Source organism: Berghia stephanieae, chromosome 6 (assembly GCF_034508935.2).
Source record: "Berghia stephanieae isolate SIO BIC M18660-M18661 chromosome 6, UCSD_Bste_1.3, whole genome shotgun sequence".
Classification (NCBI taxonomy): domain Eukaryota; kingdom Metazoa; phylum Mollusca; class Gastropoda; order Nudibranchia; family Aeolidiidae; genus Berghia; species Berghia stephanieae.
Genome location: NC_088365.1, coordinates 61,230,421 through 61,255,420, shown reverse-complemented (window position 1 = coordinate 61,255,420; position 25,000 = coordinate 61,230,421). Strand labels below are relative to the sequence as shown.

The following is a 25,000-nucleotide window of genomic DNA, read 5'->3' as shown; positions in this document are numbered from 1 at the left end:
ATCTGGGGGAAAAGAAAGAAAGTGATTTTTAAAACAAATGGATTGTTTATATTATGTAAAGGAAATGAACCCAACATGTCCCAGGAGTAAGATTTATTTTTTCTTTTGACTAATTAAAACACGGAACGTACAAATAGAAAGTTTAGCTTTAAATCTAGATGCTTATTTATTTATAATACTGCCAAAGTATGGAATGGAAAAACCCATAATATTTAAGAATTTGGCCAGAAAACTCGTCCAGTTTAAATATCGGTCGATTTACATGACTCTCATCTTGGCAAAAAAAAAAAAACAAAAAAAAAAAAACCCTCTCAAACTCGGAACTTCCTTTTGACTTATCTTGCTCAACCCGACTTAATATTGTTTAAAGCTTTGAGACTATGGGTCACATATTATGCGTGATCTGCCTTCTCAAATCTACCGCTGAAACTGGGAATAAATTCAAACCTTCTTGCATAATTTATAAAACTTGAGCTCAAAAAAAAAAAAAAAAAAAAAATTGCCTTCATTAATGAGACTGAGTTATTCATTTCTTATTCTTAAACTTGTAAAAAAAACAACGTTTTATTTCCTTATTCTTGTCTAATATTTAAAAAAAATCATCTTCAACTTGACCTTTTTGTTATTTATTTCATTCCGGCGTAGTAAATACCGGATTGACGCCCCGGGTCACGGTCAAAGTGTATGTTTTAACTGGTCTGATAGCCGAACGCATATAAGTACACGTCGTTCACGTTCTCGATAGTTCGAAGATGACGTCACTCAGGTCTTTGTGAATGTTTCTTTTTTTTTTTGCCATCCGCGTTTATGAGTAATGCTCACTGAACTGTATTAACCTGACTATTAACGTGCATGGATACACACAGCTTTGTGTGTTGGTCTGTTATACTTCCGGTTGGCAATGTTGAGCTTGTTAGCCAAGCGCATACTACCGGATGGCAATGTTGTGAGCCATCCGGGAGTATAACGGACCAACAAACAAAACTATGTGTAACCTTGAACGTTTATATAGTCTGGTTAATACAGTTTAGTTAGAATTACTCATAAACGCGGATGGCAAAAGACAGTAACAAAGACCTGAGTGACGTCATCTTCATTCTATCTATAACAAGTCTTTGATCACATTATTAGTATGCATATTCCTTTGCCTGTTGTTTCCTTATTAGTATTATTATAATATCTACCCCTCTCCCTCAATAGTAACGCGTAATGATAATAATGATTATATGTTTACAATAATAGTATATATGTGACGTCAGATTATAAATCGTTAAATTTCACTAAAAATTCGATTCTTTAAAAAGGTGTATTATTTAAGTGTTTTTGATGATGTCTTTCATTCAACGATTTCGAAATCGGAATTGATTGAGGGGTAGAATAAATGATTTCTTATACTCTTGCTTTTTGGAATTCGCAAGCTCGTACAGCGTTTGGGGACCAGTCCGGAAATCCAAAAGGCAAGTGTGTACGAATCGTGTATAATAATTCATTTTCTTCGAGAGAAAAAAAAATTGCGACGCAGTTGATTTAACCGTCTGTATACATATTAATATACATTTTTTCATTATTTAGAGTCTGGGCTAATTATCATAAATTGACACCTCCCCCTTTTCTGAACCCAAAAAGACTGGTGGGGAAAACCCCTGGCCTGAACCCGATGTTTGCTCTTGTTGTTGTTTTTGTAGGTCATAGTGCGGACTGGACTGGGAATTTCGGCTTCAGCCACAGGTTGATGTCTGTCATCTTTGGCCTTCTTCTTCCTCTTCTTCTTCTTCTAGGTCGGTCGACCCCTCTATCTGCCTTGAAGTGTAAAAAATGTGATGAAGAGAAGGCAACGTTTCTTTTTTTGTTTTTTGAACATTGTCAAGCTGGGGGTGAAACAGGTGCGATGTTTTAACGCCGTGTTAACTCGACAAACATTTGGGGTATTAAGAATAACATACACCGCATGGTCTGTTGTAATAATATATGCATTATACCGTTCTGTGAAAAATCTCTTTGGGGGGAGGGGGGGGGGGGGGGTCATTTAATTTTTTATTTGGCCGATTTATAATAAATTTATCGGTTAACTTACTGTCGTGCTGCGCAAGAACACGTATTTCAAAATTTGACCAGAAAAACTCATCCTCCAAATCTTGATCGATTTAAATGATCCTCACCTTGAAGGAACTTGAAGAAGATCTCGCGGGGTCCTAGGTTTGAGGTTTTTTTTTGTTTGGTTAAAAAAAAAAAATTTTTTTAGCCAAGAGAAGTGTCGTTTAAATCGATCGACAATTTAAGGCCAAGTTGCTTTTTTTTCTGGCCAAATTTTTCAATACGTGACTTTTCCAGGGGACGACTGTTTAACTGTCTAAATTAATATGGAACGACTAAAATGGACCCCGATTTGTGATCCTTCAGAGAAGGAGTTTATCCTGGTTTCTACAGCGTGAAACGGACAATTAATAGCAAATGCATGCTATCCTTTGGGTAAGACGCGAGATAGTCTATCGCAAAAAAAAGTACTTTCCCCCAAATCTAACAGCCACTGCTGGGTGGACAGGGGCCCGGGGGTGGGGGGTGGAGGGGGGGGGGTCAGGAAATATCCCGACTGCACCCGGGATCGATCTTGGTCCCTTTGCGTGTGAAGCGAGTGCTCTACCAACCGAGCTCTCGGGACTCCCCCCCCCCCCTTGATTTATGATCCACTGTCCCAAAAAATCGGTACGTTTTTTCCTCCTGTTTTATTGTGATTTGTTTTGTTTTTGTTTTTTTGTTTTTTGTTTTTTTAAAATGTGGCCTGAAAATTAATTTATTTATCTTGTTTGTTTGTTTATTTATTTATCTTGTTTATTTATTATCATTAGCGAGTTTCCTGAGTTGACCGAGCCAATTATTTATGTAAATATTACCCACCCCCCCCCCTTCCCCCCCCCCATTTTTTTCTTGCCTATTCCAATGTTTTATACGTAATTTCAAACCAAAATTATGCACATTCAATCGAATATCTCCGAGCACAATAAATCTCTTGTAATGGAAGTACGAAAATAGACAAACCTAGTCAACGAAACCTGCCAACTGTTTCAATTAAAATTTTTTTTTTGTTTTCTCTCACTTTGTTAACGTTCATATTTGTTAAAATTGCTATAATATATTTTTTTTTTCTCAAAAGCGGGAGGGTTGAACTCTTACAATCGCTAACGGCAAGGATATTATAATCAAGTCAGAGGTTATTTGGGTACAATGGTTTAACAAAGCTGTGTTGTTCATTTGCGGTTTGCAAATTTTGCTCGAACGGCACGCGCAGCCAGCTATTCGAATGTTTTTCTGAAGGACTTCGAATAAATCTTTCTCGAATTATTATGTTGGCTGTAGATAAATACTTTTGAGTGATATCATCATGGTACCAAATTGTGTAAACTGACGTTTTATTAAAGAACACAGTGCTATTTGGTTGGCATTGCATATACTGTGTTTTTAAAAACAACGACAGTAAACGAAGAGAATAACAAGAGCTCGCGTGAAGTACGAATTAGAAAATAATGTAGCTTGAAATAAGCTGAATTGTACTTGAAATTATATTTTAAAAATAATTATCCCAACCGCTATCCAGTAAGTCTAGAAGAACAGTAAAAAGTTTAGAATTAAAGAAGTAATTTTCGAAGTCAAAGAATGTGGACGCGGAGAAGTTCCGTATGTGGATGTACGGGTGTGCGTGTGTGAGCGTGCTAGTGTGAATGCTAGTTTATATAGTCTTGAGTGATTGTAAAGCGCCATAGAGCACTTGTCAGTGGATTAATGGGCGCTATATAAGTATATTATATTATTATTATTATTATTATTATTATTATTATTATTATTATTATTATTGTTATTATTATTATTATTATTATTATTATTATTATTATTATAGAATAATAGAACGGTGTCATGTCGGGTATCAACTCAGTGTTTGTTTGGTCGTGAATAAAGGCAAATCGTATTTTATACTCACTTTTTGATCATTGCTTGAAGACGTCATGGCGATAATATAATTCGCCGACGAGGCGCGCGAGGACTGACAATGTCAGTACCGTAACATCAAAGTGAGAAGTATTTGTGACCCCTCGCCTCAAAATGGTATTATTTATTTATTTATTTATGATTAAGATGCTGAAAGTTAAATTTGTAGCCAGAAATATTAGACTTGCGTTGAGTTTATAAACTTTATTGAGGAGAATGAATATCATATTTCAGGTTGTTGAATACCAATCGTTCCTATTTTTGACCAGTTTAACTTTCATTAGATTTTTTAAACATCTGGTTCATCCCGACATAATACCGTTTTGAGTCGTTGGGTCACATTTGCGAGTGTACGAGTAGCATTAGGACTGTTCAAATGTTATTTATGGAAAGAATGGAGAATGGAAACGATTAGAATCGGGTCCTATCTGCTACGGGTCGATACCATTATACGCGTATTCGATACCCCACGAACAGTAAGCCAATATTATATCACTATAGATAGTTCGAACATGACGTCACTCAGGTCTTTGTTATTGTTTTTTGCCATCCGCATTTATGAGTAATGCTCACTGAACTGTATTAACCTGACTATAAAATTTCATGGATACATACACAGTTTTGTGTGTTGATCCGTTATACTTCCGGATGGCAATGTTATGAGCTTCTTCGCCAAGCGCATACTATCTATACCCCGACAGAGTCGATGATGAAGACAACGGCGTTCTTTCATCATCTTGATTTGACGTTCAAAAGTGAAGAAGAAGAAGAAGAAGAAGAAGAAGAAGAAGAAGAAGAAGAAGAAGAAGAAGAAGAAGAAGAAGAAGAAGAAGAAGAAGATGAGAAGGAGGAGGAAGAGGAAGAAGAAGAAGAAGACTTCACTAGAATGTGCGGGATTCTGTTGTACAACTTGTAGCAATCATTATCATCTCTTTTGCTTTTGCAAACGCAGAGCTAGCTGCGGACTCGATCGAACGAATAGTCAGTCAGATGCTGTTCGTTCCGCGAGCGAAGTGTGTCTGAGGATGACTAGGTGAGCAAACACAACCGATTGTTGGTCGAGCTGTTGAATCAGTCGCTGCGTTGTAATAGTGATAAGTAAAGTTATAACTGTGTACATAACATTGTATAGCTAGGCAAGCATCCTTGATGGTTTGTATCGAGTAGGCTCGATGTTGGGGACGTTTGAGACGCAGAAGAAAGAGGAGACGGCCTCTTTTTTTTTTTTTTTCTATGGTTTGGGAGAAGGTGGAGGCGATGGTGGTGGTGGTAATTTGGATGATGATGATGATGAGGATGATGAAAGTGACGATGATGATAGTGATGATGATGATGGTGATGATGATGATGATGATGACGACGACGATCACCAGAAGGAAGATGCCGGAATTGCTATTGTAGTCAGTGCTTCAGGTTTTTGACCGAAAGTCCTTACAAATAAAACTTTGTTACTCATCATCATCATCATCATGATCATCATCATCATCATCATCATCATCATCATCATCATCATCAACATTATCATCTTACAGGGTGTTAGTTAACTTTTTTTTTTTTAATGTTGGTGTTGTGACGACTAAACTCGGATGCAGAGATTAGATCACAATAACATGACCTTCCTCTCCTGCTGTCCTCCATTTACTTTTCAAATCAAAAGCGTTCTGCAAATCACATCGCCCTTTATTTTGTCAAACACAACGGGTGGGCGAAATAGTAACCTTTGTAGTAGTGAGGATTCCTGGCATAGCTCGGCCACTTATCTCTATCAATCAATGGGAACGTCGTAACGTCGTAATAATAGTAATAGTAATAGTAACAGTAGTGATAGTAACAGATGTAATAGTAAGAGTAACTTTGTACTACTTTGTTCTAGTCTGACAAAATACTTGATTTAAACATTATTATTATTTTTTTTTTCGTTTTGGCCAGAAAAAAATTATTTGCTTCAAATATTGACTGGTTTATAGAAAGTCTCACTGACGTGTCCTTTTTTTTCTAATTCTCATCGTCTCAAACCTAATAATTTAAATTAGTAATCGAATGACGATTTCTTATTTATTTATTTATTTATTTATTTATTTATTTATTTATCTATTTATTGGTCATATTATTTTAACAATAAGTGGGGAGCAGGGCGGCTACCAATACCAGCAGATAGCTAGAGTTCTTCGTGGCCAATTTTGACTTCAAAAATGGCCGAATAGAACTTCACGTGGCCAAACACTACTATACTAACACTCTGACCCGCCTTAACAAACTTATCGGTCTTGATAAACTTAAAAATCGACTAAATTTTGGAGAAAACTTATTTTTTTTATATAATTGTTTAAACTCTCTCGAGTTCACCCTCATTTAAAATTGAACAAATTTGTTCGATATTCCATGCATATGAATTCGAGGTACTAGTTAAATGTTTTTTTTTTTTTTTTTTTTTTTTTTTTTTTTTTTTTTTTTTTTTTTTTTTTTTTTTTTAACAATAATAGAAACGCGATTTTCTGTGTTTTGGCAACATGGACCATCTGGTGGGGAATTTTTTTTGTTGTTGTTTTTTTTCTTCTAATTTATTGATATTTGAGGTAAAAGTTTTCTGGTCATTAAAAAAAAATATTATTAAAAAAGTGTTTCGTTAGAGTAGGCACAGCAGTAGGCTACTAATGTACCGTACTACTACTACTACCGCGACATATTATCTTATGTTTCCATCATCTTATCTATCCAAGGGGTGTTCTTCTTATTGTAGCGACGGCGACATTCCAGAAGATTAAGAAGAAGAAGAAAAAAAATACCCTTCAAACTCTCACAACAGCCCCCCCCCCCCCCCCCCCCCCCCCCCCCCGATTCACTCTCGAGTGGTTAATGACGACACCTTTCTAAAGGCAGTACGTTTGTTAAGTTTCCCTTTCGAGATGCAGTGTGTGTGTGAGTGTGAGTAAGACAAGTTGTTTTCTGAGAGTGAGAGTGAGTGTCGGCATGACTATGATGACTACCCCCTCTGAGACTTCCGCTTCCTTTTTTTTCTCACAGACTCACAGACTTTATTTATTCTTTTTTTTTTTTTTTTTTTTTACTTCTTTCAATACTGAGATGTCAAGCATGTAGGTACAGAGTTTTTTTGTTTTTTTTTTGGTGATGTGCCAACAGTTATTGTTTTGCACGGAACAATTAATAGTCGGTGCAAGGCGGGAGAATAAGAATAAGACACCCAATGATCAAGAATTTTATCCTTCTCCTCCTCTTTCTGCTCTTCCTCCTCATCCTCCTGCTCTCCTCATCTTCCTTCTTCTCCTCCGCCTCCTCTTCCTCCTCATCACGCTCTCCTCCTCCTCTTCCTTCTCCTCTTTCACCTCATCCTTATGTTCCTTCTCCCCCTCTTCTTCCTCTTCCCTCCCCTCTTTCTTTCTTTTCCTTCTGCACCTTACCCTCCATCCGGCTCCCCTGCCCTCCTCTTTTTTTTTCCTTCTAGAATATCAAACTGTTTTGGTAACCGATAATCCTGTTATGACAAAACCTGTAATAAAAGTCAAGACCCATAACTATCAACCACTTAACCGTGCCATACCCTCGGAGAACTCGTATTTTAAAATTTGGCCAGAAAACTCGTACTTCAAATATCAGGTCGATTTGAATGAACCTCATCTTGGGTCCCGATAGCTCAGTTGGTAAAGCACTCGCTTCACACGCAAAGGGAACGAGGTCGATCCCGGGTGCAGTTGAGATTTTTTTTCTGACCCTTGTCCACCCAGCAGTGGGTCTGTTAGCTTTGGCGGAAAGTAACTTTGCGATTGACTAGCGTCCTATCCAAAGGATAGCAAGCAATTGCTATTGTCTGTTTCGCGCTATAGAAACCGGGATAAACTCCTGCTCCATGGGCCGGATGGGGATGAAGGAATACATCTTGGCAAAAACTCTCAAACCTGGGGCTTGAGTTGACTTGACAAGACGAGGGTCACTTGAATTGATCGATATTTTGAAGAATCTGGTTTTTCTGGCCAAATTTTCCAATACCAGATTTTCTGTTCCCCCAGAGAGTGGCAGTTAGCTGGTTGAAAGTGTCAGATGTTCATAAAACGTTTACAGAGAAGGCAGAATAGTGGTATTATTTGAACTCATCCCTTATAATATGTGTCATGGTAGCACGTGTGACCGGTAATCAGAGAAGGTCTGAGGTTCAATCCCCAGTCGAGGTCGACTGATTTTTTGGGATGTTTTTTTTTTTATTCTTGTATTTTTCTTTCTTGTTTGGTCTCTCACCTTTCATAAACACTTGTTCAAATCTTTATCTTATAGATAGTATGCGCTTGGCGAAGAAGCTCATAACATTGCCATCCGGAAGTATAACGGACTAACACACAAAACTATGTGTAACCATGAACTTGTATAGTCCGGTTCATAGAGTTTAGTGAGGACTACTCATAAATGTGGATGGCAAAAAACAATAACAAAGACATGAGTGACGTCATCTTCGTTCTATCTATAGATACCGGTGCTTGCTCCTTAATTGCTTAATATGATACATCCCTCATATAATAACGCGTTGTTTGTTTTTTTTTGTTTTTTTTTTTGGTTTTGACCGATTTTTACTTTATCAGAACGGAAATGAATTGACCGAATCGTATTATTGATAATGTAAATCTTATCATTGTATTATCGAATAGTTATTTAATTCTCTCTCTCTCTCTCTCTCTCTCTCTCTCTCTCTCTCTCTCTCTCTCTCTCTCTCTCTTGCTTTCCTTTCTTTATTTGTTTATTGGTTCATTATTTCTTTCTCTCTTTGTTTCTTATTTCTCACTTTCTCTCTATCTATTTTTCTTTCATTCTTTCTATCTGTCTTTCTGCCTATATGTATATGAGTGTAGAGCATTTTTCAAGGACTCAACTATGCGCCGAGCGAGGCTCGAATCCAGGATCCTCCGATCCGAAAGGTCGCACGGAAAACCCCAACAAAACAAAACAAAACACCCCCGGCCCCAAAAAAAAAAAACAACAAAAAAAAAACAAAACAAACAAAACAAAACATAACAAACAAAAAAAAAACAAAAACAAAAAAAAAAAACAATTCAAAAACATTCAAAAGAGAAAAACAAATCCAACATTTTATTTAGACACAAAAACCAAAAAGCAATCAAACCCAAAATAAAACCAAAACAGAAACACAGCAAAGAAAAACAGACGCTCCCCCCCACCCCCCCCCCGGCCCCCGCTCTTTATTCGCTGTTTCAGTCTAGTTTTCGGTCTTTTAACTTTTATCACTACTCGTGTGGTCAGTGGTATGGTATGCCTTATTTATTTATCTTGAAGCTTGCTCGGCTCTTTATTAACTCTTTCAACCCTAGAGATTTTTGCTACTTTTCAAAATTGGAAGGGAAAAAAAAAATGTATTGAAAATGAGTTTGTGCATTGATAGTTTTATTCAACTATCATTGACATGTAAAAACACTAGCTTTGATACTACGCCTATAATTTGTCTCAGAAAAAAAGTAATGAATAGGCAATGGGTAAAAGGAACCCGGGCAAACTTAGGATATAGTCCGTGTTAGGGTTGAGTGAGTTGAACTACTTGTATGTATATATATATATATATATATATATATATATATATATATATATATATATTATATATATATATATATATATATATATGATTTTGCTTTGAATTTGCTTTTCACTTTTCTCCTCAATGATGTCGGCCAAGAACGAATTTATCTGTCCCGACTGTTTATCATCATCGACCATGGGAATCCCGATTGCTTAGTTGGTAGAGCACTCGCCCCACAAGCAAAGGGGCCGAGATCGATCCCGGTTGTAGTCTTTTTTATGCCTCCCCCTCTCGCTTCTGTCCACCCAGCAGTAATTGGGTAGCTGGGTCTGATAGACCTGTGCGCCTATGTGGTCTAGTGGTATGACACTTGCTTTCGGATCGGAAGGTCCTGGGTTCGAGCCTCGCGCTTGGCGCATAGTTGAGTCCTTGGAAAAGACTCTTTACTCACATTCTCTCACCGTACTCAGGTGTAAAATGAGTACCTGGCCGTTAACAGCGTTGTCTTTGTCCGAAAAATTGTAATATCGCCTAACAGGCGTCATGTCCCGTCCTACATGTTAAATGTTCTGTTTACCAGGGACCCCTTGTAAAGCGCTTTGAGCACATTTAGTGGATATTGCGCTATATAAAGCTCATTTTTTTTTTTTACTTACAGGAGAGGTGACGGATCGAAAAGAGTGCGGGGTAGAACTAGAATAGGTTGTTTGTTATTAGTAACTGTTGATTGTCTTGCATTGTGATAATGTGCTATAAGTTATTTGATAATCCGAATACCTTTTACGACCCAGCCGCAATGAATGTATGATACGGGGGTGTTCGGACTATCGAGCCGTGACTGTAGAAAGTGGGCAGCACTCTTTTTGTTTGTGTTAGTGTTAGTAGATATTATGGTTCTACTTGCAAGAAAGGTGGCGGAATGAGAGAGTGGGGGTAGTAACTAGAATGGGTTGTTTGTCATTGTTGATTGTCTTGCATTGTGATAATGTGCTATGATATATTGTAAGACTTATCGTAATAGTAGTATAAATTATAAGAAGTTATTTAATGTGTTGCTTTGTTGATATTGGTCTATATGGTTTTGTTATTCAACACATTGGATGTGGTGATGCGTAATGAAAATGATAAGGATTCATTAAAAACAGAATTTCTTGAAGTTCAATTTGGACACATTCGGTTTTGTGACTAAAAAGGTTTCCTCGCGATGAAGATGAAGTAGTTTTGGTGCTCTCTTCTCCCTGGACTTAAGGATTAGGTAAGGTAAACCGCATTTTTTTTTTCAAGAAAAAGAAAGGTAGTCCTTCAGCGCCAAAAGACCCATCGAGCCAGAGTTTATCCTGTTTTCTGTAGATAGTATGCACTTGGCGAAGAATCTCACAACATTTTTATTTATGGACAATAAAGATCTATTATTATTATTATTATTATTATTATTATTATTATTATTATTATTATTGCCATCCGGATGTATAATGGACCAACACACAAAACTGTGTGTAACCTTGAACGTTTATAGTCTGGTTGATACAATTTAGTGGGAATTACCTACTCATAAACGCGTTGGCAAAAAAAAAAAAAAAACAAAAAAAAAAAAAAAAAAAAAAAAAAAAAAAAAAAAAAAAAACCAATAACAAAGACCAGAGTGACGTCTTCGGGGACTATCCACTAGCTCTAACAGACCCAGCTGCTCAATCACTGCTGGATGGAGAGGGCGTGTCAGAAAAAAAAAAACAACATATGTCGACTTCACTTGAGATCGACCCCCACCCTTTTGCGTGTGAAGCGATTGCTGTACCAACTGAGCTATCGCGACCTCTCTCCCCCCCCCCCCCCCCCCCCCCCCCTTTAGTCATTAATGATCGGTACATCTCGTTACTTGTTAAAATTATTCAGACAGTCATATTTTATCTCTCATCCTTTTAAATTTGTTTTGATAGAGGTAAATGTTTAATATTAATATACATCGTTTCTGTTCCCCTGTGCTTTTCTTCGCGTCTAGCGTGCCTTTGAAGATTGTAGAGTTGATTGAGCAAAGTCTTTGAGAATGAAAAGATTCTCATACTTTATGATCTTCTTATCAGCGCTGTAATTTTCATTTATTTTTTCTTCGGTATCATCCAAGAACATCTGGAGGTTTTTCTTGTCTTTATGAGTAATGAGTAATGTTTATTTATATCGCAACTAACACACACACGCACACAGGCACTCACACAGACACACAACGAGACGAATTCATGAGCGGCGGGTAGATTCGGCGAGGTGGTGACTTGCTCATAATTTCAAATTTGAGGGGAAAACAAAAATGTTAATGATAATAATGATGACTGTGATAATAAAATGATGCTGCTGATGATAGTAATAGTTATAGAGATGATGATGATGATGATGATGATGATGATGATGATGATGATGATGATGATGATGATGATGATGGTAATTGTTATGGTGATGATAATGATGATGATGATGATGATGATGATGATGATGATGATGATGATGATGATGATGATGATGATCATGATGATGATGATGTTGGTGGTGATGATGGAACACATTTTAGATAAAGAACAGTATAACTGAGACCAACAAGCGGAATTGACTTTAAGCAGAAGTTGACTTTAAACAGGTTTACTTTATACGGATTCCCACTGTATTACATTATGAGTACACAAAGGTGCTAAAATGCCCGCTCTGTGCTTATTTATGAATTTCATCAATTTTTGTTTGTTTTGTTTTTGTTTGAATATTTCTTTAAAAAGAAATGACTCCTTTGGAAACTGAGGAAATATATATATATTATTTTATGAATAACTCTTCCTCCCCGAGCGAGGGGAACTTATCATCTCTGCTGCTGCTACTCCCGAGTTGTGCAACCACCTCTGTATGCACTCATTTGACATGAAGGCTGATTGGTGATCTTAATGACTCGCCGCTGTCTGTTAATTAACTTTTTTTTTTTTCTCTTTTCTCCTGACATGTGATCTATGTTAATATTTAATCAAGGGCTAAAGGGGCCCCGGCTTAATGCGTGTATATATTATTATTATTATGCTCTCCTTTTTCGTTTCCTCTCCGGTAACGATTTTTCATCGAAGTCGGCTAGCTCATCTTTCCTGTTATCGGTTGTTTATGGCGGTGTCAGGGACCGGTTCAATTTCCGGTTAGGGAAAAAGTAATAGAAAGAAGACTAATATAATAAATAAGATTCAAGGTGGCATGCGGCGTTGAGGTACAATACTCACAAAATCCGCCAGCCGGATATAACGTAGCAACATACAAATCTGCCCAGGTTTCATGCCATTATAGAGAGAACGTCAACATAGCATTGCGCATGCGTCTCTCTTATCAACTGAGGAAATCTATCGTTTGGTTAATGAGATATCACTAATTACATTGGAGAAATCACTTTTAAAATGTTATTATATACATACTTTTATAAAATAAAAATATAATCAATAAACTTATTTTGATGAAACGTTCACAGTGATGCACCATGCCAGATAAATCGTTTCTCAGCCATCTTTCAGTTGAGTTACCGAACTGTGAAGTCAGTGGTTTCACGGCGGGTAATCTTAAAATCTCGGATGCATTCCTTAATATTTTTCATTCTTTGCAACACATCACTAACACTAACTGTGATCTTTTCATCAAAATAAGTTTTTATTTTTATACAAGTAAGTAGGATAATAACATTTTGAAAAGTGATTTCTCAAATAATATAGGTGATTACTGCTATCTCATTAACCAAAAGATGGAGAGAAAGAGAGACGCATGCGCTATGCTATGTTGACGTTCTCTCTGTAAGGGCATGCCGTGCCCAGGTTGCCAGTTTCATGTTTTTCATCAGCCCCCCCCCCCCCCCCCCCCGACCTAGACGTTTCCCTCATATGTGACCCCTCGTGTCAAAACGGTATTAAGTCGGGATGATTAAAATGCTGAAAATGGAATTTGTATCCAGAAATATCATGCTTAAGTTGGGTTTATATGCTTTATAGAGGAGGAGGAATATCATATTTTACTGTGCTAAATACGAATGTGTCATATTTTTGACCCGTTTAACTATAATTTGACTTTTTGACATCTGGTCCATCCCGACATTATACCGTTTTGAGACGAGGGGTCACATATTCAGCCTCTCTCTCTCTCTCTCTCTCTCTCTCTCTCTCTCTCTCTCTCCCTCTCTCCTTACTCATTACCAGGGCTACCGTACCCATTTCCCCCGCTTAATTTCTATACTATTATACTCTCTTCTTGCATTGCACCCTGTGTCGACTTCCAGCTCATCTCAACGCCAGCTATTTCCGGTGGAACCGGATACCGCACAACCACCTCCACCTACCCTTCACTGACAGAATGGCTGTTTATCATTTTGGCGGAAAGAAAAAAATAAAAAAATAAAATTGAACTTTATATAGCGCAATATCCACTAAATGTGCTCAAAGCGCTTTACAAGGTGTCTCAGGTCAACAGCAACATTTAACATGCAGGACGGGACATGCCGCCTGTTAGGCGATATTACAATTTAAAAATTAAACAATCAAGGAAATGATTTAAAAAAAAAAACATTTAAAAAAAATCGATATATAATAAACTTTAAACTTAAACATGAGCTTTTATAAAGCGCAATATCCACTAAACGTGCTCAAAGCGCTTTACAAAGGGTCCCAGACCAACAGCAACTTGTAACATGTAGAACGAGACACTACACCTAGGCTGTGAGGCAATATATATATTACATTTTTTTTTCGATAGAGACAGCGCGGTTTTCTGGCCAAAATGAGAAAAAATTATTTTTCCATTGTATGCCAAACAAGGCAGGATGCATGCAGCAAATGCACTGCTTGTTTCAGGCAGGAATTCGTAGTGTTTTTGGTTTGGATGGAGAGAAAAATAATAAAGGGAGTAGATAAATGTGACTCATTTTTTCTCGTTTTTGTTTCTGTTTCGTATTTTATTTATTTATTTATTTATTTATTTATTTATTTATTTATTTATTTATTTTACTTTTATTATCCCCAAATCGTTTTACGCATTCAATAATTGAATTTTGAAACTCGTTCAGCATCGCCGCCGTCTTTTAACGTAAGACAACAGGTGTATAGCTAGATAGACTTCACTTCACTCACTGGTTGTGATTTTTCAGACACGTTTAGTAAGCCCTAAGCTTATGACTTGAAACATCGAAAGAAATATCACCCGCCTTCTGTGTGTGATAATTGTCTCTCTCTCTCTCCAGTTTACTTTCATTTCATTTTTCAAAAGTTTGTTTGGGTGTCAGTTCGTTCTATCAGAAAGCATTAATATGTAAAAAAAAAATGCTTAAAAGATTTTATTTTTGGGAAGTGGGGGGGGGGGGGGGGGGGGGGGGGGGGTGCGGTTAAAAAAAAATAGTTATCAAACACATTTGTTTTACCTTCGTTTTACTGATACATTTTTAATTAGGATCTCCTTAGGTCTTCCTTTTCTCTTATTTATTTATTTATTTATTTATTTATTTAGTTATTTATTTATTTGATCATTTATTTATTCTAAAAGAGAAGAAAAGCAAACAAACAATTATTATCGTAATTGACATGGCTTTCAATCTTGTATGTATATATTATGCATTATTATATTATTATGGTTATCTTCTATACGCGTGTGTATGTGTGTGTATGTGTGTGTGTGTGTGTGTGTGTGGTTGTGTGTGCGCTTTGCATGTCACGGTTAAAGATATATGTTTGTACACCACATGAGTACATTTAAGTTGAAATACTATCTTTACCACGTGTATCGTTATTGTAATATTTAATCAATAGATTTATGGCATTACTAATTAATATTAAGGGCATTCAAAGGATCTTATCCTATTTTGCACTATACCACATGTTATGTTAAATACCTTTTTTTTTAAAAAAAAAAATTGATACGCTTTAAACAGTAAATAAAAAGGAAAAGGTTAACATCGCTATTTTAAGATCCATTTGTTTGTATGTTTTGATAATTTTTTTTTTTTTTTTTTTTTTTTTTTTTTTTTGGTCAAATGAAAAGGAATTTTCCAATGGGGTTACCAGACATGTCACGTTGTCCCCCTTTTTATAAATACGTCACACAGCTCTTTGTTATTGTTTTTAAGCCAGCCATTTTTTATGAGTAGTTCTCACTAGATTCTATCTATCAATCAATCAGACCATAAACGTTCAAGGTTACACATTATAATTTTCTGTATTGGTACGCTATAGATAGTATGCGCTTGGCTAAGAAGCTCACAACATTGCCATCCGAAAGTAGAACGGACCAACAAACAAAACCGTGTGTATCCATGAATGCTTATAGTCAGGTTAATACAAAATTACTCATAAAAGCGGATGGCAAAAAACAATTACAAAGACCTGGGTGACGTCAACTTCGAATTATCTATATCCCGCTGGCGGATGTTGTGAGTTTTATTTTTGGCTAAACACATAACAACAATAATGACGTTTTCTTATAAATCGATGCATCTCTAAAATGTTAATTTCGCACTAAAAAAAAAAAAGGTTGAAATTCCTACCCCCCTCCCATCTTATTTATTTCTCTTCGCTCGCTCAATAGTTTTTTGTTTCTTTTTTTTTTTTCTTCACCGTCTTAACCAGAGTTGACTGTTGTACTCTGGAAAAACACGTATTGAAAAAATTTGGCCAGAAAACTCGTCCTTCAAATATCGATCGATTTAAATGACTCATCGTAATTTTTTTTAAAACAACAAAAAGCAACTGTCAAACATGGGTCAAGAAGTAAGACATCGCGACGTCCCAGGTTTGAGAGTTAAAAAAAAAACAAAAAAAAATCAAACTTTGATTTAAATAATTTAAATCGATAGTTATTTGAAGGATGAGTTTACTGGCCAAATTGTTTTAACTACCGACGTGTCTTTCCAGTTTACGGTAGTGAACTGGTGGTTAACAGACTCCACTGTATATAATATAATATATTATAGTATACGTTTGTAAAGTAAATAGTGATTTAGTTTTGTAGTGTGCACACATACTCGGCGGACCACATTCCTCTCTCTATCTGTGTGTGTGGTTGGAAAAACCGTGTATAATCGTTAACCCCTGCTTAGATCAACTTAGTTTGGACAATTAGATTGTTCGGCATGGATAGCTAGGTGGATATTTTCCGGCCTGCTAGGCTAGCAGCGAGCGGTGGTGACGCTCGGCCTCGCATGCACTTCTTTCTTCTTCAGGTTTGGTTTTCTGTGAAATCTCGACTCGGGAATGTCGGGTAATAGGGAACCTGACTTTTTAAAACTTTTTTTTCACAATAGATAGAAGAGTATTGTTGGGGGACATTTGTGATTCCTGTTGATATCAGTTAGAGGTTTGTTTGATCTGTTTGTATTGACATTCCTTCATGGAATGCCTAGGCGACGGTATCTAACGATGTGGTTCGGGAGGGCGGTTTCTAAAAAAAATTATTATTATCATCATCATCATCATCATCATTATTATTATTATTATTATTATTATTATTATTATTATTATTATTATTATTATTATTATTATTATTATTGTTATCATCGTCGTCGTTGTCGTCGTCGTCATCATCAACATCATCATCAGATTTGAAGAAATATTTCTCTACAGCTATGAGGACTCCATACTCCATACTTTGTTCTTGAGATCTTGAGAGAAAAAAACATCTCGACTGCACCGGGATCGATCTTGGTCCCTTTGCCTGTGAAACGAGTGTGCTCAACCAACTGAGCTACCGGGACCCCCACAATTATATACAGCATATTATATGCTTATTGCTTATTCCTTTTCAGTAAAAAAAAATCTTTTTTTTTTTAAATGTTGGGTCGTCATGGCGTTTTTAGGAAAATACGGAAAATGATCGGTAAAGAGGGAGTGAACTGCAATGAAAAAATTAACATTTCCCGATTTCGGGGATGCGTATCTAATGGGGCTGTCCCGTTTTCGCAGTTTGCTCTTCTATGTCTACTTTCACGCACACACACATACGGAAACATTGCAGCGGTAATTACTTCCGTATGCGATGTATAAATAGCCCTCTTGCTATCGTCTGCGATGTATGTGCCGCGTACCGCGTCGACCTTTGCCCGTGTGGCCACGAAACGACGTAAGCCGGAATTTATACTGTTCATTAAAAAAAAAGTTGGTTGAAAACTTGAAGCGTTTATAGATAGAACGAAGTTGACGTCACTTAGGACTTTTTTGTTTGTTTTTGTTATTGTTTTTGTTTTGCCAACCGCGTTTATGAGTAATTCTCGTTAACTGTATTATCCAGACTATAAAAGTTCACGGTTACACAGATTTTTATGTGTTGGTCCGTTATACTTCCGGATGGCAATATTGTGAGCTTCTGCTTGGCCAAGCGCAAACTAGCATCTATATTTTATTTGTTTTTGACAAGATGATTTGATTCCTTAGTATGGTAGTATTAGTATCTGCTGCCACAGACCCACTCGCCCAAGCGTTTTCAACAACGCGGAACAGTGCCGCAGGAAGTGCAGGCTAAAGCGCGCGGTGCTTCACTTGTCCGAGCGGCGAAGCCAGAAGGTGGTTTTAGACCCGTCCGTCCATCACTCGCTTGGAACAATTACTTTCTAGATAGAATGAAGATGACGTCACTCAGGCCTTTGTATTTTTTTTTTTTTTTTTTTTTCCATCCACGTTTATGAGTAATTCTCATTAAACTGTATTAACCAGACTATAAACGACCAAGATGACATAATATAGTCACATAGTGTGTTGGTCCGTTATATATACTTCCGGATGGCAATGTTGTGAGTTTCTTAGCCAAGCGCATACTATCGATACTGGTATTGATGGAGTCGTCATGGAATGAAGCTGATTCCGGGTTGCCATAATATTTGCCATTTTTCCCCCCAATAAAATTCAACAGTCCACGCAGACAGACACCCCCTAAAAAATATTCACCCCTTTGGTCATGGTCACTTACGTGGAAACTACCTTTGTTGGGAAATAACGACGAGCGATACGATTTTTTTTTTTTTCCTATTTCTTTGGCCAGGCGATGGTTGCCGACTCCAAAGGGCAGGTTCATATTCACTTACTGCCATTGATAGTTTTTTTATGTTGTTGTTTTTGTTTGTTTGTTTGTTTGTTTGTTTGTTTGTTTGTTTTTTCGTTTATTAAAAAAAAAAACAATTCTGCCCTGCATCAGGTATGCCAAGCTATTCCTGATTATTTCTTTTTCTTATAAATAGCACGAAGATGACGTCACTCAGGCCTTTGTTATTATTTTTTTGCTATCCGCGTTTATGAGTAATTCTCACTAAACTGTATTAAAAAAACAAAACAAAAAAACTTGAGCTTTTATATAGCGCAATATCCACTAAACGTGCTCAAAGCGCTTTACAAGGGGTCCCTGGCCAACAGCAACACATTTAGAACGGGACATGACGCCTGTTAGGCGATATTACAAATTTTTGTTTGGACAAAGACAACGCTGTTAACGGCCAGGTACTCTTTTTACACCTGAGTACGGTGAGAGAATGTGAGTAAAGAGCCTTCTCCAAGGACTCATCTATGCGCCGAACGCGAGGCTCGAACCCACGACCTTCCGATCCGAAAGCGAGTGTCATACCACTAGACCACAGAGCCGCACTAACGTATAAACGTTCAAGGTTACACATAGATTTGTGTGTAGGTCCGTTATACTTCCGGATGGCAATGTTGTGAACTTCTTAGCCAAACGCATACTATCTATGTGTACAAGATTATACATTGCAGATGCTTATTAAATGTATGCTAATCTCAAGTCGTCTAAATGTAATAATCTTACCAGATTTTAGTTCAACGTCAAGGTACGTAGTTTTGTCGCTTCAAGAGTCATCGTCAGCGACACGAAATCACGACCAGTGGGTAATGTTAGGAATTTCCGGGAGGCGGTGAGTCAATGGTAGAAGAGTAAGTAGAAGTGAAATGGAGGGCTAGAAGAGGCGAAGGTGGGGGGGGGGGGGGGGGGGCTACATATATATGGGATCACATTCTTTAGGATTAGAGTATGGTAAGAAGAGATGATGATATTTTAGTGGAGATGAAAGGGAGAAGATATATGTTGGGGGAGGGGGTTGGGGGGGGGGGGGGGGAAATGAGATTGTGCTTTGTCTCTGCCACAGGCAGAATATTATAAGGACAGACCTGCGTACTAGGGAACAAAAGAAATAATAGAATGACGAAATTTTGCCTCCATTTTCAAAACTTCACGAGCTTCTGCTCTAAGTCAGTAGCTAATACTTATTGAAAATGAAAGTTGATGTCGACTATAGATAGTTCGAAGATGACGTCACTCAGGCCTTTGTTATTGTTTTTGCCATCCGCGTTTGTGAGTTGTTCTCACTAAACGGTATTAACCAGACTATAAAAGTTCATGGTTACAAAGAGTTTGTGTTTTGGTCCGTTATACTTCCGGACGGCAATGTTGTGAACTCCTTGGCCAAGCGCATTCTATCTATACATAATGTTGGTGATTTTGAAGTGTGTTACCTACTCCTTATTATGAGGGTGAATTGCTGATTTTTGAATTTACACAGACAGCAGCTATCACAATTTGCTTCTCTTAAAATTTACGAAATTTTGAATTTTCAAGTCGGGCAGGTCTGGATATGAATAAGACACTTAAGGCGATAGAGACAGCGCTGTTAACGGCCAGGTACTCATTGTACACCTGAGTACGGTGATGGAACGTGAGTAAAGAGTCTTTTCAAAGGACTCAACTATGTGCCGAGCGAGGCTCGAACCGAACCCAGGACTTTCCGATCCGAAAGCGAGCGTCATATTATACCACTAGAACATATAGCCGCAAATCGTACATATTATTAGTGAGTTCATTTTACGTTATCCGACACCAGACGAGTTCCTTCCAACAACAAAGCTGTATAGATAGTATGCGCTTGGCAAAGAAGCTCATAACATTGCCATCCGGAATTATAACGGACCAACACACAAAACTATGTGTATCCTTGAACTTTTATAGTCTGGTTAATACCGTTTAGTGAGAACAACTCACAAACGTGGATGGCAAAATACAATAACAAATGCTTGAGTGACGTCATCTTCGAACTATCTATACTTCCGAATGGCAATGTTTCGCAGTTTCTTAGCCAAGCGCAAACGATCTTTATAGATAGAATGCGCTTGGCCAAGGAGTTCACAACATTGCCATCCGGAAGTATAACGGACCAACACACAAACTCTGTGTAACCATGAAGTTTTATATTCTGGTTAATACAGTTTAGTGAGAACAACTCACAAACGCGGATGGCAAAAACCATAACAAAGGCCTGTGTGACGTCATCTGCATACTATCTATAAACTCCATATTATTATCCGGGCATTTTACAAGTCTTTTGACACCGGCGGTAGCTCGCAGCTGGTGAGGTGGGGGTCTGGTCTGGAACACAGCAGGAGGTAACCACGATATATCCGCCCGTCGGAACAACTAACTAAAGTAAACACCGGATTTTTGACAATCAATCACTTAACTATTGAATCGTGGATAAATTGTTGTTGTCGTCGTCGTCGTCACTGTTCCATTTTCTGTATCACAGTATCTAGGTTCAAGCGACTGACCTATTGGAATGCACTGCGTGCAACTTTTATACTGGTTTTCTTTTATCTTTGGGTTAGTCACAAATTTGGCGGAAAAGGTGGAAAATCCAATCCAACAATAATAATGGTTGTCGGTTGTCGTTGTTGTTATTATTATTATTATTATTATCATTATTATTATTATTATTATTATTATTATTATTATTATTATTATTATTATTATTATTATTATTATTATTATTATTATTATTATTATTATTATTATTATTATTATTTCGTTGTTTCTAAATTCGTTTTCAATTACTATACGTTCAATTTCAGCACGCTGCATACAATGGTGAAGTTTATCAAAACTTGTAACTCGCTTCGAGTCACAAGAATCCGAAAAGTAAAATTAATAGCGGAAGTCTGCGTTGAACCCTTATTGATACTATGCGTTTAGGTAAAAAAAAAAGAACATCCGCCAGCCGGATATAACGTACCAACACACAAAACTATGTGTAACCTTAAACGTTTATAGTCTGTTTGATATAATTGGGTGAGAACTTATCATTAATTGGCTGGCTAACAAACATTAACGTTCCGACTTTATTATCCGTTTTCCCTCTTTCTTTTTGGCTCGGACGACTATGATCATTTGCCGTGTGTAAGACCTATCTATCTATCTATCTATCTATCTATCTATCTATCTATCTATCTATCTATCTATCTATCTATCTATCTATCTATCTATCTATCTATCTATCTATCCATCGATCCATCCATCCATCCATCTATCTTGTATCAATCGATTTATCTTTACATCTATCTATCTATCTATCTATCTATCTATCTATCTATCTATCTATCTATCTATCTATCTATCTATCTATCTATCTATCTATCTATTTCGATCTGCATGTATTTTGAGTAGAAAGGGAGGGGGGGGGGGGGGTTACACATACAATGATTTTGCTCTCAGCGCCCAACCCTAGTGTTAACTGCCACAATATTATTGTCACACCGAGACCGTGATTGATTGGTTATATCTGCCGTACCCTGGAATGATTCCGGTTCCGACGTCCTTTCATTTGCAGACTACTAAAGGTCTGTTCCCATTCGCAGTGCGGCTACGTGGACTTGTGGTACGACACTCGCCGTCTTTCTTTCTTTCTTTCTTCTCTTAATAGGATTCAACAGTCGTGACGTCGCTCCCCTCGTAATGACACATAGTAACTTAGTAACTGGTTCTAAACTATCGGAACAATGGCGGACGCCCTTATGAAATACTTCTCCGACGAGCATGAAAGTGTATCCAGAGGAGAAAAAAACATTATAAATCTGATCATGTTTTGACTTTTATTCATTCTGATCACATGGCATGTGAAAAAGTTCTAGCCAGCATGAAGAATAAAAAGTACCGATTTTATTTGTTTAGAACCAAGCTGCTGGTTGCTGGGAGGACGTGACATCAGACTATTGAATCCTATTTGCAAACCATCTCTTCTGGTGCATTGTGGCAAATATAGGCGTCTTAATGTGTTACTCTTCAGGATGTATTTGAGTTCTATAGTAGTGAATTAGCCTTTCTCCTAACTGTTCCGTGGTGAGTGAGGACAGTGATGGCTTATTCCACACGCGAATAGAAGAAGACAGGAATGTTCCGAGTTCGAGTCCCTCTTTAAACGGTGCATAGTTGAGTCCTCGGAAAAGGCTCTTTACGCACATTTCATTTCTGTCGCCGCGCTCAGGTGTAAAAGGAGTACATGGCCTTTAATAGCGTTGTCCCTCTCGAAAATAAATGTATTACCGCCTAACAGTCTAGTCCTACATGTCAATTGTTGCTGCTTATTTTTTGTTTGTTTGTTTTGTTGTTTGTATTTGTTTATTTGTTTGTTTTTAAATTTTCCGAGAACGATCTGCTCGCTGTTGTTATGTATTTAACACTTTGGTGATTTCATGTAAAGAAATTATTGTAATGTAATGTCGACATTAAGGAACTGACGGTCGCATTACGACGACGGACTGTTTACGTTACGGTGCATGGGAATGGGCCTTTAACTTCGATATGCAAACTGTTGATTTCGTGACGTTAGGGCGAGCGGCTCGTGTGATTGCGTCGCCCACGTTCGGGCTCTCTGGGTGTTCGTGAAGGTATTTTGTTTATCTATTTCCTGGAATCCCTAATGATACGCTTGAAGCACACACACGCATACACACACGCACACACACACACACACACACACACTCTCTCTCTCTCTCTCTCTCTCTCTCTCTCTCTCTCTCTCTCTCCTCATCCCTACATTACTTTATCTTCAGCAAACAAACAAGACAAAAGAAAAACAAAAACACCCCTCCCCCCAAACAAAAATACAAAAAAAAAAAAAAAAAAAAATACAAACAAACACACAATCAAAACAAATAAAAAAAAAACCAAACAAATGTATAAATAAATACATTGATTAATTAATAGTAAACAGAAAACACAAACAATTTTTTAAAAAACAACAAAAAAAAAACAAAAAAAAAACAACAACAACAACAAGAAAAACAAAAACAACAACAACAAAAAACAAAAGAATACAGAAACAGAAATTGACGGATGTGTTGTATTGAATCAGGTCTGGGGTAATCCCACGGATGTTTGTGAACTAAATTGTGGACGACCCCAGTTTTCATTTCCAGTTAATTAAACTAGTATTGTCACCATTAAAGGTCAATATCTCGGGCATTTCACATCCATTTCTATTCTCGTTGAAAGCAACCGCAATTGCTTTATCATCTTTTTTTTTTAATCGTCGTAATCACCTTTATCACTGTTGTCGTCGTCATCATCATTATCATCAGTGTGGTAGCAGTCGTAGTAGTAGTAGAAGTAGTAGTAGTGGTAGTAGTAGTAGTAGTAGTAGTAGTAGTAGTAGTAGTAGTAGTAGTAGTAGTAGTAGTAGTAGTAGTAGAAGTATAGTAGTAGTAGAAGTAGTAGTAGTAGAAGTAGTAGTAGTAGTAGTAGTAGTAGTAGTAGTAGTAGTAGTAGTAGTAGTAGTAGTAGTAGTAGTAGTAGTAGTAGTAGAAGTAGTAGTAGTAGTTGCAGGAGTAGTAGTATTAGTAGTGGTAGTAGTAGTTGCAGGAGTAGTAGTATTAGTAGTAGTAGTAGTAGTAGTTGCAGGAGCAGTAGTAGTAGTAGTAGTAGTAGTAGTAGTAGTAGTAGTAGTAGTAGTAGTAGTATTAGTAGTAGTAGTAGTAGTAGTAGTTGCAGGAGCAGTAGTAGTAGTAGTAGTAGTAGTAGTAGTAGTAGTAGTAGTAGTGGTAGTAGTAGTTGCAGGAGTAGTAGTATTAGTAGTAGTAGTAGTAGTAGTTGCAGGAGCAGTAGTAGTTGGTAGTAGTAGTTGCAGGAGCAGTAGTAGGTAGTAGTAGTAGTAGTAGTAGTAGTAGTAGTAGTAGTAGTAGTAGTAGTAGTAGTAGTAGTAGTATTAATAGTAATAGCGAGAATTACTCATAAACGCGATTTTCAAAAAGGAATAACAAAGACTTGAGTGACGTCAACTTCGTTCTTTCTATGTCTAATATTCTATTCGCATTATCAATAATTGCCCCTTTCTTTCCCTTCTTGCCAACAGATTCTTCCGCTTTTCGCCCACTTGCCAACCATGAAGATTCGAGGATTCTAAATGGTAAGTAAGCTCGTCATTTTCTTCTCTTAAAAAATTAAAATTGAGCTTTATATAGCGCAATATCCACTAAATGTGCTCAAAGCGCTTTATAAGGGGTCCGTGGTCAACAGCAACATTTAACACGTAGGACGGGACATGCCGTCTGTTAGGCGATATTACAATTTTTCGGACAAAGACAACGTTGTTAACGGCCAGGTACTCATTTTACACCTGAGTACGGTGAGAGAATGTGAGTGAAGAGCCTTTTCCAAGGACTCAACCATGCGCCAAGC

At 37.3% G+C, this 25,000-nt stretch overlaps 1 protein-coding gene across 3 annotated transcripts in view; it reads left to right on the top strand.

Annotated features, from left to right (window-relative positions):
* The window catches only part of LOC144975375 (uncharacterized), a 104,819-nt gene that overhangs the window by 25,638 nt on the left and 54,181 nt on the right, over positions 1-25,000 (top strand). For all 3 annotated transcript variants that reach the window (XM_078919388.1, XM_078919387.1, XM_078919386.1), the window contains exon 2: positions 24,675-24,728. The gene's annotated coding sequence lies outside the window, so the exon portion shown is untranslated. The remainder of the gene's footprint in view (positions 1-24,674; positions 24,729-25,000) is intronic.